Source organism: Martes martes (assembly GCF_963455335.1).
Source record: "Martes martes genome assembly, chromosome: 2".
Classification (NCBI taxonomy): Eukaryota; Metazoa; Chordata; class Mammalia; order Carnivora; family Mustelidae; genus Martes; species Martes martes.
Genome location: NC_137889.1, coordinates 132,223,577 through 132,240,939, shown reverse-complemented (window position 1 = coordinate 132,240,939; position 17,363 = coordinate 132,223,577).

Below are 17,363 nucleotides of genomic sequence, written 5' to 3'. Positions count from 1 at the left end.
CAAATTTCTAGAATTAGAAACGTATACTTGTTAAAAACTAACAGGTCTGAGTTTTTATTCTACATGTAAGCGAATGAATTTCTCAATCCCAGGTTCATAGATGCTGGCAGAAGACGTGAGACACTGGGATCAAAGAAAAAAAAAAAGTTTTATTACTTACAGCAATGGCAGAAGGTACAAAATCAGCAATTTCTCAAATGGTACCAATTTCTTGTGCCCCAATATCTACAGAGTGAACCAAGATGGCCAGGTAACACTTGCACATGCAGTGGGCTGCAGGGCAGGAGAGACTCGAAGTCAGTATGTTGGCCCACTGCTTCCAGTGATGACTCTCTCTATCCCAAGGCTATTCACTATATATTATTGAAAAGGTAGAAAAAAAAATAGTCCACTTCTGCTCACAAGTCATGGGAAACTGTGAAGACCCATGGAGAACTGTCTACCAACAACACTTGTATTTTATTCACTAGTACATTATTCATGTTGAATAAATAATAAAAACAGAACTTTTGCCTTTCATAAATCTACTTCTGGAAATTTACTATTTCTTTACTGTGCCTTGTGTTACACCATTGGTCTTAATTTTTTTTCATTATCACTCTACTTCCTGGGTGCCTTTTAGGACATTTTTATTAACATAGAATTCATCAAATTTTAATACCACAGATATGCTGTACATCTGCTTAGGTATTATATATATTTGTGCTTTCTACCTAAAGAAAGTAAGATATTTTACACCTCAAAAAACAATTTTTGCCACCTTATGGGTGATATTAACCTTGAGAATGCATGTGTTACACTAATAAAAATCACTGATCATATTGTGTTGCACTAATAAAAATTAACAATGATCACTTCAGGGAATTTCCATTTAATTCTATATAAATTCTAATCCTTATCCAAAGGATTATGTTATTCATGAGGAACTTCTATAAAGTTAATAAAGAAAATATATTATTTCACTGACTCTTGACAATAACTGTTTCAGTTAGAGAATATTATTGCCATTGCTATTGTTTCACAGATGAACAAACTAAGGTACAGACAAATTCTATATTCCGTTTCCCCATCCCTAGGAAGTAGATAAGTAAGAAGTAGGATGTAACCCAAAAGGCTGTGACAGATCCCCTAATTCCTAAATTATATAATTGGTCATGCAAATGTAATCTTTAGATTTTTTTCACACCCAAGTTAAATCTCAATCTGATATAGCTGCAAACAAATATATTATATTCATATAATAATTATTTTAGAGTAGCTAAAATGACAAATAATAGCTTACAAAGAGTAAGAGTGAAAGAGCAAAAGCAAAAGAGAAGCAAAAGTCAAGCCTTACTGGCTTTAATTTCAGATTATTTTTTCAATTTACTTAACATGCCATATCATACTGCATTCCTCTTATCCCTTAGAAGGGAATTTTTTTGATATAATTTTCTCTAGCTTCCTTTCTGCTATTTATATATATTTCTCAAAAGAATTTACCCTTCTTTGCAAATACTGGCATTATTTCTTGAACAAGATTTACTCTGTTCCTTTTTTAACCTCAAAATATTATCAAGAATAAAATTCTGAATAAATAATACTATATACCATGAAAAAGAGAGATACCTCTTTTACTACGTTCAATTAGCAAATGTATAATATAGTACATGCCTTTTAAAATCTTTGATAGTTTTAATGCTAAATTCAACATTTCATAATTTTATATTATTTCCAAATATTTTAATATCTTTGTTTTGAAATATTAGCACATAAAAATGAATATAGCCAACATGAACATTTAGAGATTAGCAATAATTTTTCTACCTATAATTATCTGAATGCTAAAATGAATAGAAATCCATATTATCAAGACATTATTACATGAGGAAAATAGCGCAGGAAAGCATTTCCTCTCCCCTACCTCAGATGTACACACAAGTTTTTCACATATCCCTAATAATGATTGTTTATTCTTTTCTTCCAACTTAATTTTTTTTTTTTAAGAAATAAGAGAAGAGGCATAAAAGAAACAGTTTAAACAAAGAATCAGCATAGGAAAAGATGAAAAAGCCATGGAGAAAAATCTGACAGGAACTACTGTTAAAAAATGTCTAAGCTGTCAGAGCTGACAGTGTTGAGAATCCCTACAGAGTACTGCATCCTCAGGAATGTCTAATAAAGGTGATGGCGCTGGGCTTATCAGGATTGTTGTGCTTTTCCCCATGGCTATAACCCTAGTTAATGCACCTTTTTAAAGTGTGCATTAACTTCCTTTCATTAAATTGTGAAAGGTATTGTACATATAAAATAAGGAATACAGAGCATATGTGTAGGGAGAGAACACAAATAAATACTCATTTACTCATCACCCAGCTGAGGAAATAGAGTATCATCAATATCTTTAAAGTCCTTTATGTTTATAAGACCCTCATAAAGTAATACATCTGGAAGATTACTTTGAAAAAAGAGTCATAGTGTTTATTAACCTAACTCTATCTCATTCTATTATTTACCTAAAAATCCCAAGGTCACAAGTTTGTAGTAAGTTAGTATAAATAAATCTTTAAAATGTACGGCAAACCCTTTGACAGATGGGAGGTAATAATTCCGTAAAGTCTTAGATGGAGACTGAAACGGCATGGAGTTACTATGGTATTGGTCCACATTTTGCATATAAAATATAGATCTCGGTTAAACAAAAGAGATCCTACTGTTAGATCCTACAGTCATAGCTCTCACGACACCATATTTAGTAAAAGAAGGATTTGCAGATAGTGGGTCAGGCCCTTCAAAGTAAAGAATACAGACACCAGCCTAGTGTCAATTGTTGAGACTTCACCCAAGCAATTTTGGATTCCAGAAACTCGAAACTGGCTGTCCTGTGGAGATAATAAGTGTTTTCCACTTCAGAGACTGTTTTAGAGATACTGCTACTCTGTAAGCAGAGAAAAATCATTCTCTATAAAAGGAAGAAACTATGACCAATTCATTAAGTCTAATGTAGAAGAATATGGTATTCTGAAGTACAGGTAGAGATCCATACACACACTGAGAAGAGAAAGTGACATAATGGAGGCAAAGACTTGATTGATGCAGCTGGGAGCCAAGAATGCCAGAAGAAGTTGCCAGAAACAAGAACATATTCTCCCCTTGAGCCTCCAGATCAAGTGTGGTCCTGCCAACACCTTGGTTTTGGCCTATTGACCCTGATTCCTTATTTCTGGACTCCAGAACTATGATGGAACATGCTTCTACTGTTTTGAATCCAACCATTTGGTGATAATTTGTTAAAGCAGCCTCAAGAAATGAACACGCATTTGGCCTTGGGTATAGATCCAGAAGAATGGCAGAAATGTGTGCTGTTTTCACCTGAAACATTCAGGATTCAGAACAAAGTTGACTGAGACAACTTGTTAGAAGTATTTGTTTTCTAGTGAATTGTATATCATTTTGTCCTATAGAAACCAAGGGTCAGAATCTAGCTAATGCGTTTGATAGCTAAACATTTTAGTCGTCATTATAACCACATCCTGTCAGATATCAGAAAGATTCCACAGAGTTAGTGGGTCTATGGGTAAAATTTCAGTTTGAAATCCATTTCTCATGTTCATTGTGACAAGAGAGAGATTTTGAGGCTTCATTGCTGTGGAACTATTTCATGGACAGGTATCAAAAACTAAAGCGTTCTTATCATTGTCAATGATAATTCAAGGAGATGAGTTAATTCAACCCAGTGAAAACTTATGGCAGTGGAGAAGTAATTTAGCTGCGAAGCAATTAACATTATCAGGAGAAAAAGTTGCTTGTCTTTGATTTGCCTGGATTGAATAATGTGAGAATCCAAAACAGACTTGCTAATACCCAGACATCAGAGGTCAAGGAGTAAAACAACATATCCTGGGAAGTAAGTAACTTTAGAGTAATTAAACTGAGGCACAGGATGAAGGTGTTTGGAAAGAGGAAAGGCAGGGAGACTTGGGACAGAATTTCTGCAAGACTCTACAAGACATACTATACCAATTGGAAGGTCACATATCAAGAACTGTAAGTTACTGGTTGTTCCTTCCTAGGGAAGTTTACATGTATATTTGAGGTTAACACATCCTGATACAGAGTCTGATTTACATCCTTAATTTTCAAGACCACCATGTTCATATATTATGTCTTGCTCTAAATTTGTTTTTTAATAGTGAAACTTCTACACTTCTTAAAATGGCAAACTTATTTCAAAGAGAGTGACATATATTCATTCATTTAGTGATTTACTCAACGAATATTTAATGGGTGACTACTCAATAAGCAGTAGCTGACATTCTACCGTGTCTCTGAAAAACAGAAATCTATACAAATCACACACACACACACACACACACATCAGTTGTGGATAAACGCTAAGGAGGAAAAAGAAAGTAGGGTGAGTGGGGATGAGGGGGGCATTAGGTAGCAGGCAACATTGCTCCCTTAAAAGGCATACAAAAGAAACTTCTTCCTTGAGAGATGGCAGTTAAACCCATCCCTGAAGGAATATGCTGCTCTCTGAGGGGACTATTCCAGCCAGGAGAGTATAATTAAAAGGACTGTTGAGAAAAAGCACTGAGTCTGAAGGGAGAGCAGGGAGACTCGGAAGGATGGATTAGAGAGAGCGAGTGGGAAGAGGCAGCAGGTTAAGTCAGAGATGTAGGAGGCCGAGCCTGTGAATATTGTAGGGCTTTGGCTTTGATTCTGAATGACAGTCCCTAGTGGAGTTTTTGACCAAGGAATGGCATGGTATCATCAGAGAAGGTAAAATTGTTTTCTCCATTCAGTCAGACCTAGAACTACAATAAAAATGCAAAATGTGCTAACTAAATCACCCATTGGTTCACACTGGAACATACTTCTTTAAAACAATCATTTTTTGTTTTGGCTTTGTTTTTCCTTCCATTTTTTTTTTAGTTGTGATTTGTGTTTATTTTTACTTTATAGAATATTTAGTCCATGAGACACAGGCTCATACTTCTCATCACTTGAATATAGTGTAGCCAAGTTATGCTGTTTTGGTACTATTATTTCAATATACAAACAATGAGCATTTTAATATCATTTTACAGTAAATCATTCCTAAAACTGAGGTGAAACTCTCAATACATGTCCCTGCCATTAGTTTCATACTTAAACACTAAGACCATTTAAATTTTTTTTATTTCATTTTATTGAAGATGTAGTTGTTCTATAATAAAAAGAAAAAGAAGTCACTTATCCTTATCAGTAAATACTCAATAGTTTTCGAGTGGCACTCAGCAGTTTTCTCTGCTCTGGCATGGTATCATATGTTGATATAAGCGATGTGCTAACTGAAGAATTAGTCACATAGGAATCTCAAACTAATTTGGGATCGTGTTTTAATTTGATCATGTTTTTGTTCAAAGAGAGAAATCATAAAGAATATTCAGGCAGTTGGTGTATTTTGCATAGAAATCAACCTTGTTTGAAGTTCTGATTCATTTTCATAGTTTATAAGATGTGTTTGGAGTAAATAAAGTTTTCTATCAAAACAAATCCCCAGGCCAAAATAAAACCCAGTGTTCACTTGTCAGGAAGACATCCATTCCTATGAGAAAAACTGCTGAATTTTCAATGTGCTTGATTGTACTATTTTCAGATCACACATTGACAAGCATTTTGCCCTGAAGATGGTATGGTCAAGCCTGTTTAAAATTCATAGATATTTTTCTCCTTACCAAGATGAATAGCTCAGCACTGAACATTTTATGTAGGTTAAAGCACCCCTCCCCACATTTTAAATGTTCCTGGCACTCTTCTTATCATGCAACCTGAACAACTTTGACATTTCTCTACTTACCCGAATCTCATTACTACTAAGGTATACCATTTAATTTCAGATTTGCAGACAGTGTTGTTCTCATGCACGTAAACTCTTACTTTCCCTGTAAACTTGTGGAGTGAGATTCATTGATTTAAAGTTAATCTTTTATACTTCCCTGTAAATATGTACATTATAAAACATTGATCCAGAATATTGATCTCTAAGTATTCAAATTGAATTGTCATAAAGTGTAAGCCTTTCATCATAAGATAATGTTATCTTCCAAACTTATTAGTGGAAATTCTTATTTTAAAACTGAACATGGAAAATGCTGTGTAAGAAGTATTGTTTAGCTGATTTTGCAGGCCATATACAAAGGAAAACCCTTTTTCATTTGTAGTGAAATAAGGGTCACTAAGGTAGGGTATGACAAAACGTGAGACTTTTGGAGATTACTAAAATTTATGATTTAAACTTTTAGATTGCAGTCTGGAAATACAACTCTGTGGACCATGTAGATTTAAATACTTATTAATAAGCATTCACATATACACCTCAAAAAAGATATACAATGGATTACTACAATGAATGTTTTTCTCCATCTGTAAAGAAAAAGATAAGAATCCCTGGTCAGCATGGTTTAGAGAAAAAAGGAAAACTTAAATATTTGCATGTTTAAATAAATGAGATGTCCAAGGGGTGCCTGGGTGGCTCAGTGGGTTAAAGCCTCTGCTATCGGCTCAGGTCATGATCCCAGGGTCCTGGGATCGAGCCCCGCATCGGGCTTTCTGCTCAGCGGGGAGCCTTCTTCCCTGCCTCTCTCTCTACCTGCCTCTCTGCCTGCGTGTGATCTCTGTCTGTCAAATAAATAAATAAAATCTTAAAATAAATAAATAAATAAATGAGATGTCCAGGGTGGAACTGTGACAATTGCTGTGATCATGTTTCTGCAAAAGTGAGTGGCCTAATATGCCGTGCAGAAAAATGTCCCGATTTTCCAGATTTTTAAATTCTTCATGTAAAGCCAAATTAACTAAGATTATTGCATTAGTTTTCTATTGCTGTGTGAGAAATTACCACATAACTTAGTGCCTTAAACAACATCCATTTGATGGTTTGCAGTTCTGTAAGCCAGAAGTCAGTTGACATTAACATTTTCTGCCTATGGTCCCATCAGGCTGAAATGAAGATGTTGATTAGACTGGACTCTTACATGGAGGTTGTAGGGAAGAATTTGCTACAGGGTGCGTTTAAATTTTTGTTAGAATTCATTTCCTTGTGGCCACAGTATGTAGTTCCTGTTTCCTTCCTGGCTGTCAGCTGGGGATTATAGGAAACACCTAGGGGTCACCCACATTCCTCATTTATATGTGAGCCCTCTCTTTCTGTAAGTGAGCAACATCGGGTCAAATCTTTTTCACCCCTGGAATCTCTCTGACTTTTCCTTCTGCTACCAACTGGAGAAAATCAGAATGCGGGACATTCCTCTTAGAGGGTTCTTTTGATTAGACTGTGCCCACCCAGATAATCTCCTTATTGATTAACTGAAAGTTAACCGGCTAAGTCAAGTTAATTACATCTGAAAAATTCCTCACATCAGAAAACTCTCTTTTCCCATTTAAGGTAACTTATAATCATGGTTGTGATAACTGTCAAACTTTGGCATTAGGGACATTCCTAATTAGGGATAGAAGGAAATCTTGGTAGAGGGGTCCCATTTTAGAATTCTGCTTACCACAATACCCTAAGACACTTTGTGAGCTGATTTTTATTTTTACTTATTTTATTTATTTATTTTTGTAGAATATAGAGACTCTGAGGGCAGAATTTTTGCCCTTTTGTTCAACCTGTATCTTACTCATTGTAGGGATGCCCTGGTATCTGTTACTAGCCCTCTGGGATGTTATATTGTTCTTGCCCAATATAATTAGTATTTGTTTAAATTGACTCTAATTACTCTTCCAACTCTTTATATTATAAAAATACATACTTGTTTCAAACTGAATACTTAATCTGTTAGAGAAAATACTAAATTGAAAGTAAGTGCACTTTCGTGTATCCTGGGTTGAAAGATAGGTACACTGAACACTGATTCTCATATTGTTCACTACAAAATGAACAATATGTATTTGATCCCCTTTAGATCACATTTAGGAAGATAGGTTACTGAGATAACAAATTGCCATCATTGTAGTTTGGCTTCATCTATAAGGCAATTCCATGCTGGTATTTGGAAGACGGCTTTAAAACCTGGTATACTTTCTAATGCATTGAAAACCACTGTGGGATTTATTTTTTCAGAGACATTGCTCAAGTCCATGAAGCTTCTTGTCATGAAGCAAGCAGAGCTGAGCTTACTTTATTACAGAGCCTTGAAATAAATTGTTGTGACCCACATAACTTGCATTCTCTTTCAGAAATGTATATAATTTCTCAAGAGATCTTGTGAAACGCTGCAGAGTGCCAAACAGTATTATATGTTAGACGATAAAGCCTATAGATTCATACAGAAAAAAAAAATGATACAGGAAATATGGGAAGGGGAAATTGGGCTTTTGAGGTCACTTTGGTGTGATGAGAATGCTGAGTTGAGTAGCTATCTGAAGCTATCTGAAGGTGTGCCATATGATACGTTGTCTTCATCTGAAATGAAAAGGGTGGCCTTGTTATCTTGGAATTAAGAGAATACCACATAGCCAGAGATTCAGGATTAAAACTTGGGAATCAGAAAAAAAATATTAGAGTATTATTTGATTTTGTATATATTATGAGCAAAAAATAACTTCCCTCAAACCTATGTGCTGAGTTTGAGAGAAATTGATGAGTAGAAAATGTAATTATTTTGACCTCATATTTTAAGTTGTAACTTTGTACAAAATTATATATTATCTTTTTCTCTAAAACAATCTTTTCAAATGTAGCTTCAGGAAATGGGTCTTTTCCTTTTTGTCCTTATCAATTATATTGAATTTGGTTAGTTACGCATATTTTGCATTATATGTCATCATAGGTTGGCTTGCTATCCATCCATTTAAATACATAGACATATAGTCTACATAAGTAGTCTATGTACAAAGATGCAAAAAGAGTCTACTTTCATAGATACATCATAGATAGATGATAGATTGGATAAAGGGTAACTACAAAACTATGGTATTTCACTTTGAATTCTCTCCATGTTCCAAGATGGCTCACCACTATATTCACAGGCCAGATAGCAAGAAAATGTGAAAAGCATTCTTACTCTGTTTAAATAAAGATCTTTCAAAGTTTGTTCATCAGTTCTCATTTTTCAGGAGACAGTTGTATGGCAAAAGAGTCTGGGAAGTATAATCTTTACCTTCATAAACATGAAAGCAGCTAAATTTCAGAGCTGTGTTGGGGTGCCTTGGTGGTCCAGTGGGTTAAGTGTCAACCTTCAGCTCAGGTCATGATCCCAGCCCAGCGTCCTGGGAGATCTCATTGTCCTGGGATCGAGCAAGCATCTGGCTTCATGGGTGTAGGTCTCCCTGCTGGGTGGGGAGCCTGCTTCTCTCTCTCCCTCTGCTGCTCTCTCTGCTCATTTTCTCTCTCACTCTTTCTCTCTCAGATAAATAAATAAAATCTTAAAAAAAATAAATTTCAGGATCTTGTTGCTAAAGATGAAAGAAAGGATGGATTTGGGGAATAGCTGGCAATCTCTGCACAGACAATGCGCACAGGTTGATGAAGACAGTATGCCAAAGAATAATGATTATGGCAAAATACCAAACGTGGAACTTAAGGAATTTAAATAAAGTGGACAGTGATCTAGAATCATTAAAGTATTTATTTTAACAATCAATAGCCTCTTATTCCACTTCTCTCCTTAAGAATGTCTATTGGACATTCTTATGTCATTTGCAGGGTATGTCGTTAGTAGCATTTAATATTTCACTCACATTTTTTTTTTCTCTTTTTTTCCCTTTTGTTCTGTGTTTTGGGGAAATCCTTAAGTTAGTTCTTCCAGTGAATGACTTTATTTTTCATCCTATGCCTGTTACGTTGTTCAATCCATTGACTGGTACAGTTTAAAAATGAGCATCATATGGTTAGACTATCAACTTTTGTACCACCCTGTTTTGTTTATTTTAATGAACAAAATTCTTTATTAACCATTTTAGCTAACACAATAAATTAAAGAATTCCCAAGGATTAATTTTGTTGACTTCAGTGTTCTCTAACTGCTGATTTTCCTGAAATAATTGCTCACCATATTTTTAAAAGGGTCAGTTAAACCAGATTGGGAAATTTGAGTCTGATTTCTCAATCCAAGTAAGAACCCCTGTTTGCATGAAAGTCAATGCTGAATTTGATTACAGCCACTTTGCTTCCAGAGTGTGTGCAAGTACAAAAGTCAAGTCTGGAAACACGATCAAGGAATGGCATTTTGGGCCCTGTCAGACATCTCTAGTGTTAGCATTATCTCTGCATTTGTGGGGTCTCCCTTGACAGAGTTCTATCTAGGGTCTGCCTCTGGTCTAGGTTTCTTGGTGAATTCAGCTACTTCACAATGGGAGAAAATACTTAGTGGTTTTTGTTGTCCTATGATTAACATCCTAGTAGAAAACCTTTAATTCTCCCAGCATTGAGTTTCTTACTATGGGGCAGAATTTTTCAGCTTCAGTAGTGTTGATGTTTTGGGCCAGATAATTCTTTGCTGTGAAGGGCTGTTCTGGAAATTGCAGGATATTTAGTGGCATCCTTGCCTCTGTTGTCTATATGCCAGAAATGCCCAGTACCCCTAATTCAATGCCAACTCATTACAACCAAAAATGTCTTTAGACATTGCCGGATGTCCTTTGTGGGGGGGTGGTGGGTGGGTGAAAACAACTCCTTTAGGATTATAGGTGGGGGGGGGGAGATTGCTCATTAAAAAAAAAAAAAAACACGTTGTGGCAAGATATGTTGTCACTCTGGGATTCTGGACCCTTCTAATTTTGTGTGGTTGTTATTTTGTTTTCAGGAAATTCTAATACATCTTCCTACTGAGAACCACTGCTTCTGAGGTTTCAGACTATGTGCTTTTACTTAACTACACACCACCATTTTATAATACTGGCCAACACTTTTTTTAGAATTCTCTTTTCCCTTGAATTCTAGACAACACTATCTCCTCGTTTTTCTTCTGCCTCATTTGTTCTTTGCTCCCAGTGTTTCCCCATTCTGACACTCTAGTTCAGCTCTGCTAATATAGTATCTTGTGTCTATATACTTAGAGCACAGGTTATGGAATAAAACAGCCTGGGTGGAAAATGTCTGGCTTTCAGCTATCTAAGCTGAATTGTCTTAAGACTCATTTTTGCTTCTGTAAGGTGTGGACTAGTAACAGGTACCTCATGATGGTAATTTTTTAAAATGATATATACAATTCAGTTAATACTTTTAACACAGATCCTGATACACAGTAAGTACTCCATAAATGTTCAACTGTGTTTGCATAGTGCACATTATTTTCTATTGAAGTTGAAGATTTGCTTGAAAGCTAGATTCTCAGTTCTTTGATGGCCAAAATTTCAGTTTTTAAGATGGGTTATTCCAAATTACTAACATAGTGTCTGGTCCATAAGAATATGTTGAGTAATATATGTGCATGCATATATGTGTGTGTGCATGTATACATATGATGGAATTATGTAAGACTGTACTTAAAAATAATTAAGATAATTAAGAATATAAAATTATTATTTTTTAAAATATTTTATTTATTTTTTAGACACAGAGAGAGAGATCACAAGCAGGCAGAGAGGCAGGCAGAGAGAGAGGGGGAAGCAGGCCCCCTGCCGAGCAGAGAGCCTGACGCAGGGCTTGATCCCAGGACCCTGGGATCACAAACTGAGCCGAAGGCAGAGGCCCAACCCACTGAGCCACCCAGGCACCCCTAAAAATTATGTCGTATGTCACCAGTATTTAACTTTTCTAGCACTGTCATTGATAAGTCAATTAATATGTGTACAATATACAGAATTAAACTAATCAATGTTCCTTCCTTTGGATTGTTATATTTCTAACATTTGGTAAAAAATGCCTACAGTTTTAACTACCTAATAGAAAAATATTTAAACATTTAACAAAAATTTGATAATTTTTGAGATCTTCACAACATCAATTTAAGAAGGCTTTTAAATGCAAAGCAACAATATTATATTAGTGATATTAGTAATGCAGTAAGTTTATTTTCAATTCTGTGCAATAATAATCAGTTACAAGAGATACACCTAGGATATGGAGCATTCAAATATGAGTCAAAGATGTCCCCTATTCTAAGTAGCTCACAGTTTAGAAAAAATAAATCATTTATTTAAAAAAAAATGACCTCTAATGCAGGGTAGATGGATTAGAAAGGAATATCTTTGGGATACAAAGAAAAAAGAGATTAATTTAACCTTAGAGAATCAGATGTCTCAGGTAAACTTAATAATGTCAATTTGACTCAAGTTTGACAAATGGCAAAATATTTCCTAGAAATAAAAAGCACATCAATTACAGGAAATAACTTGAGTAAAGTTATTGAGTTGTGGGAATGACGTTCATACCCATAAAAGTAGTTCAGTGTGGATGAGTTTAAAATTTGTGGAAAGAGAAGGCCAAAGAATTAGATTATAATCAGTTTCTACAAGACATTGAATTTAGCATACAAACTGGTTTAACCATTTTTACTTAGGTATTGCTGGCTTAGTGAGAGAACAATGAACAAGAGGATTGTGAGATACGAATTATCTGGATTTATACTTCTAAGTGTGACACAGTGTGAAATCTGTGTTAATTGAAGAAAAAATGGAGGAGGTAAGGAAATAAGAAATGATTGAGACCTCAGTCAGACTGTGTTTTAGAATGAGAGATCAATAAAATAAGTGGAGAGAGACGTATTTAGTTTACGTATTGCATGCTGCTGGTGAAAGATTGCTGGCCATTACAAATGGCCATAACATTAATAGTAAGGGAAAAAAAGAAAAAAAATCATTATTAGGAGTAATTCTATAAAAATACCTTTAAGAAAATATTTTGATAGATTTTCCTAATCTTGTAGAAATAGGGATAAAGGTAGAGATGATTATGGTTGAATGAAAAAGATTTTTGCAAAACATCAGAAACTTCTAATTATAACTTGCTGTAGAAGAAGCTGATGGAAAAGTGATAAGCTTTAAATGCCTATCAATAATGTTTTCCTAATGTTTCCTAATGTTTGTAAGTTTACCACCAATTTCCAGCAATCTGTATTGGTGAAGAATAAATATGAAAATAGTACAATCATCTTATAAAGCTCGGAACAGCTTCCACCGAGTGTTGTTTTATTTGACACCGTGTCATGAAGTTTGTATTAACATTAGTAATGCCAAACTTTTTTGCAGGCAGATGAGATGCCATTATGTATTTAATGATACCTTGACAGTATATTGATGATCACATTACAACATTTATATAGGATGATAAGCATTTTTAATCTGCTGTCAGATTAAACCAGTTGGAGAAAAATGGGCTTGAATGTTCCACTGTTACTTTCTGTCTTTGACATCAAGCTTTGGAACAGTTGAATTCAGTGAATTATAGCCTGTTATATTTTAGATGTTTGTAAAGAAATATGTGACTCAATTAAGTTTCCCAAAGCTTATTTCTGTAAGCAAAATACATTATCAGTAGCTGAATGTCTGCTGACACAAATGTGAAGTCAAAGTTATGGCTACATACTTACTTGCACAAACCAGCTCTTCTAAAAAAAACAGTCTTTATTCTTTAGAGCAGTTTTGAGTGCACATCAGAAGGTACAGATATTTCCATATTCCCCTGCCCACACACAGTCATAGTCTCTCCCATTATCCAAACCACCCCCAGCCAGAGTGGGGAATTTGGTACAATCGATAAATCTATACCAACCCATAATTATCACCCAGAGAACATAGTTTACTTTAGAGTTTTGATGTTGTATATTCTGTAAGCTTGGACAAATGTATAATGACATGTATCCACCATTATAGTAACATACAGAATAGTTTCACTGCCCTGAAACTCCCCTGTGCACACTTATTCATCCCTCTGTCCTTTCTATTAGCTGTCTTTAAGTGGTGTGAAAAAAAACACGTTAAGCTTTCAGACAGAAATGATACAAAAATAAGAAAGCCAGAATGGATACAATGAAGTAAATGACTGTCACTTTTATTGAAGTGATGAATTAATGTAATTTTAGTTTAAAATAGTTAATTAAATATATTTTATAGATAAACATATTTTATGATGATTTCATGCTTTTAATAAAATGGAGGTTCTAAAATTATAACTCATTGCTACTATTCATATTCCTGAACTATAAAGATGCAAACACACCTTGAAAAAATATAGTACATCTATAGTGATGTATGCCTTGGTCATTGTAAAAGTAGTGTCAGAATTTCAGGTATTTGTATTTGTGAGTAAATGAACAAATCATTTGAAACATCAAAAGAATTAATTCAATTCCAAGAACTGTTGCCATTTATTTTACTTGGGAAATGAATATTTATTTTAATGTAGATTAGAATTAATTTTCATTTCTGTTTTAGTCATCCATAAAACCATGTATGAAATATAGTAAAAAGAGAAAACAGAGTAACTTAATGTCATATAATCTGTCTCAAACAGTTGCTATTTGTTTAAGTATATTTTCTTTAACTCTGCCATTAGAGCAGAAGTCTGCCAAGACATAATTTTCCTCAAAACTTAATCACACTACTTTTGAACAGCAAAATTAAAAATAACTGCTATTTTTATATTCATTTTGGTCTCCTTGAATTCCATGAAGGCTTTATTGTAGTTTACCATACAATTATAACAAAAACTTTTTAAAAAATATATACCATATAAAAATCTGAAAAAGAAACATAGTCCTAAGATTGAAAATTCAGAAAAAAAAGGTAAATTCAATTCTGAGCCCCAGTAAATGTAAAATTTGAGCAGCAATGTTTCATTCTCTTCTTCTGAGCTTTTAAACCAAAACATGGATCACAAAAATTTACATGATTAATGTTGAATAAAACTAAAGTCATGTCAATTCCCAAGAAAGAGACCTTCGAAGCACGTCTCTATTTTAAACAATTTTGTTCTCTTTCTCTATCTCACAGACACAAATCACCAACATCTTGCATCTGGACTAATAAAGTATTTTCCTGACTGGTCCTCTTCCACTTTTTACTGTTCTCCTGCACACACATGGTATGTTCTCCACACACAAATGTGATCCTTTAATAATGCTTTAATAATGATCAATTGTTACATCATTTCTTCCAGAAAACCTCCAGTGGTTATCTAAAACCCTAAGAATGATGTGTAAACTTTTTTATTCTGACTTATATATTCACATGTTATACACTGAACATCACTATGGCTTATCTAACACTTTCCCATCTCTTCCATTCCAGTCACACTGGAATGTGTGTTTTACCATTGTTCTACCATTCTAGAACACTGCACAAAAGCTCTTAAAGCAAGGATTTGACATGTGCTATTACTGAAACATGAAATCATCTTAATTCTGATATGCAAACATCTGGCTCCCTTGTTTCATGCCTGAAAGGTCAGGTGTCCTTCCTTACAAACCTGTATTTTAAAAAAGTAACTTCACTGAGTCTTATGCAAATGTCACCTCAGTGAAGACTTCTCTGACCACCCTGGCAAGCCCTCTCAAATTTCCTTGATTTATATTTCTCCATAGCATTCACTTCCTTCTAACATACTATCTTACACTGTTTCTGTTTTTGTCTCTGTCCTAGAATGAAAGCTTCTGGTGGGAAAGAATTTTTGTTTTCTTTGTTCATTACAGTATCCCCAGTGCCTAGAATAGTGTATAGCACCTTGTAAGTGCTGAATAAACATCTGTCAGCTGAATGAATACTATGAATTAATTTTTTTTTAAAAGCAAACTTAGTCTTCATCTGACCTATTTCTTACCTTATTTAACTTGTCTACATAACATTTAATATTAACCATTATTGTTATGTGCTTATTGATGTTTATGTGTCCACATTGTAATTTATCCCTATAAGCTGAGGAACTGTTTTGGTCTGTTTTAATGAGACCACAGGACACAATGTAGTATTCAACACATATAGTCAAGTCAATACAATTTTAGCAAACAATGCAAGAGTTCATTATTGACACAAAACTGGCACTTAAAACTGAGAGAATTTATTTGAAGAGTTCTCATAAGAGGGAATGCAATGTTGGTCAATATCTGTGACAATTTATCTAAATGATAGAACGGTTGGTCTTGTAGAACTTTACAAATGTAAGTCAAGCTTTAATTTCAAAACATAACTGAGGAAAAGCAATACTTTTAGGGTAAGGCATGAAGGAGGGACATGCAAAACAATGTGGCCTAAGCTGTAGCTTTGTGCATTTCCTGCTCAGTCCTTGTATAATAAATAAATTAGAAGAATCGTTGATGACGCCCTTCATATGCTATCCACAAGTTTCTCTCAAAGGGGCTTTTGATCAAAGTTTGGCAATAAAAATCTGATGTTATATTTTGCACATGGACTTGGAACTTTAAATATAGCACTAAACCCAAAACAAGAAGAAAATAATTCATTAATCACTAACTATATATTGTTTAAAATATTTTCCATAATTTTGAAGTTTTGATTTAAACTTAAAAATGATTGCTGCCTTTTTAATTGTCTCCTGGGGTTGACAGCACTTCCTGTAGACCTGACCTGGCTTTTCATCAGCAAAGACTTCTTTCCATAAAAGATTAATATTAGTGTGGAGGTATGTCAGAATTTCTTTTATTCCATGTTGGTAACTGTTTCTGAATTTTTAGTCTAATTCTAAAAGCCCCTCAAGAGTCTAAATGTCGAGTCTCTAAATATCTTAATCTAGAAGTATGTTTTTTCAGTTCAAAATTTTATTATTAGAAAAACTAATATAGGGATGCCTGGGTGGCTCAGTGGGTTAAAGCCTCTGCCTTCAGCTTGGGCCATGATCCCAGGGTTCTGGGATCAAGCCCTGCATCCGGCTCTCTGCTCAGCAGGGGCCTGCTTCCTTCTCTCTCTGCCTGCCTCCCTGCCTGCTTGTGATCTCTCTCTGTCAAATAAATAAATAAAATCTTAAAAAAAAAAAAAGAAAAAGAAAAACTAATATAAAATTAAAAGTTACAGATTTTATGAAAAAATGATATTTTTCTCCTCCTTGTTCTTATACATTTATTCCTAATTCTTTTTAGTATAACAAAGCCCTGAAGGTCAGCATCATATTTATCATGCCTAATTTTCTTGTGAGAAATATATAAGGAAGTTGTCATTTTTTTCCCAAATGGTCCATCACTAGATTGGCCAAAGGTGAGAAGATAAAACTTTGGAATTTATTCTGACAGTTAAAGCGGAAATGGTTTTATATCTGGATTAGATAGGAAATCTAAAGTTTTTCTTAGAGTAGTTTATTTCTCTTATTAGGAAATTAATGCTTCAGATAATCCATCAATATTTAGTGAGAGATCATGGTGACCTAAAGAGAAAAATTATAGTGATAAGTGCAAAAAATATAAATGATTGATTAAAAATTTAGGGTCAATACCAATCTGACATTT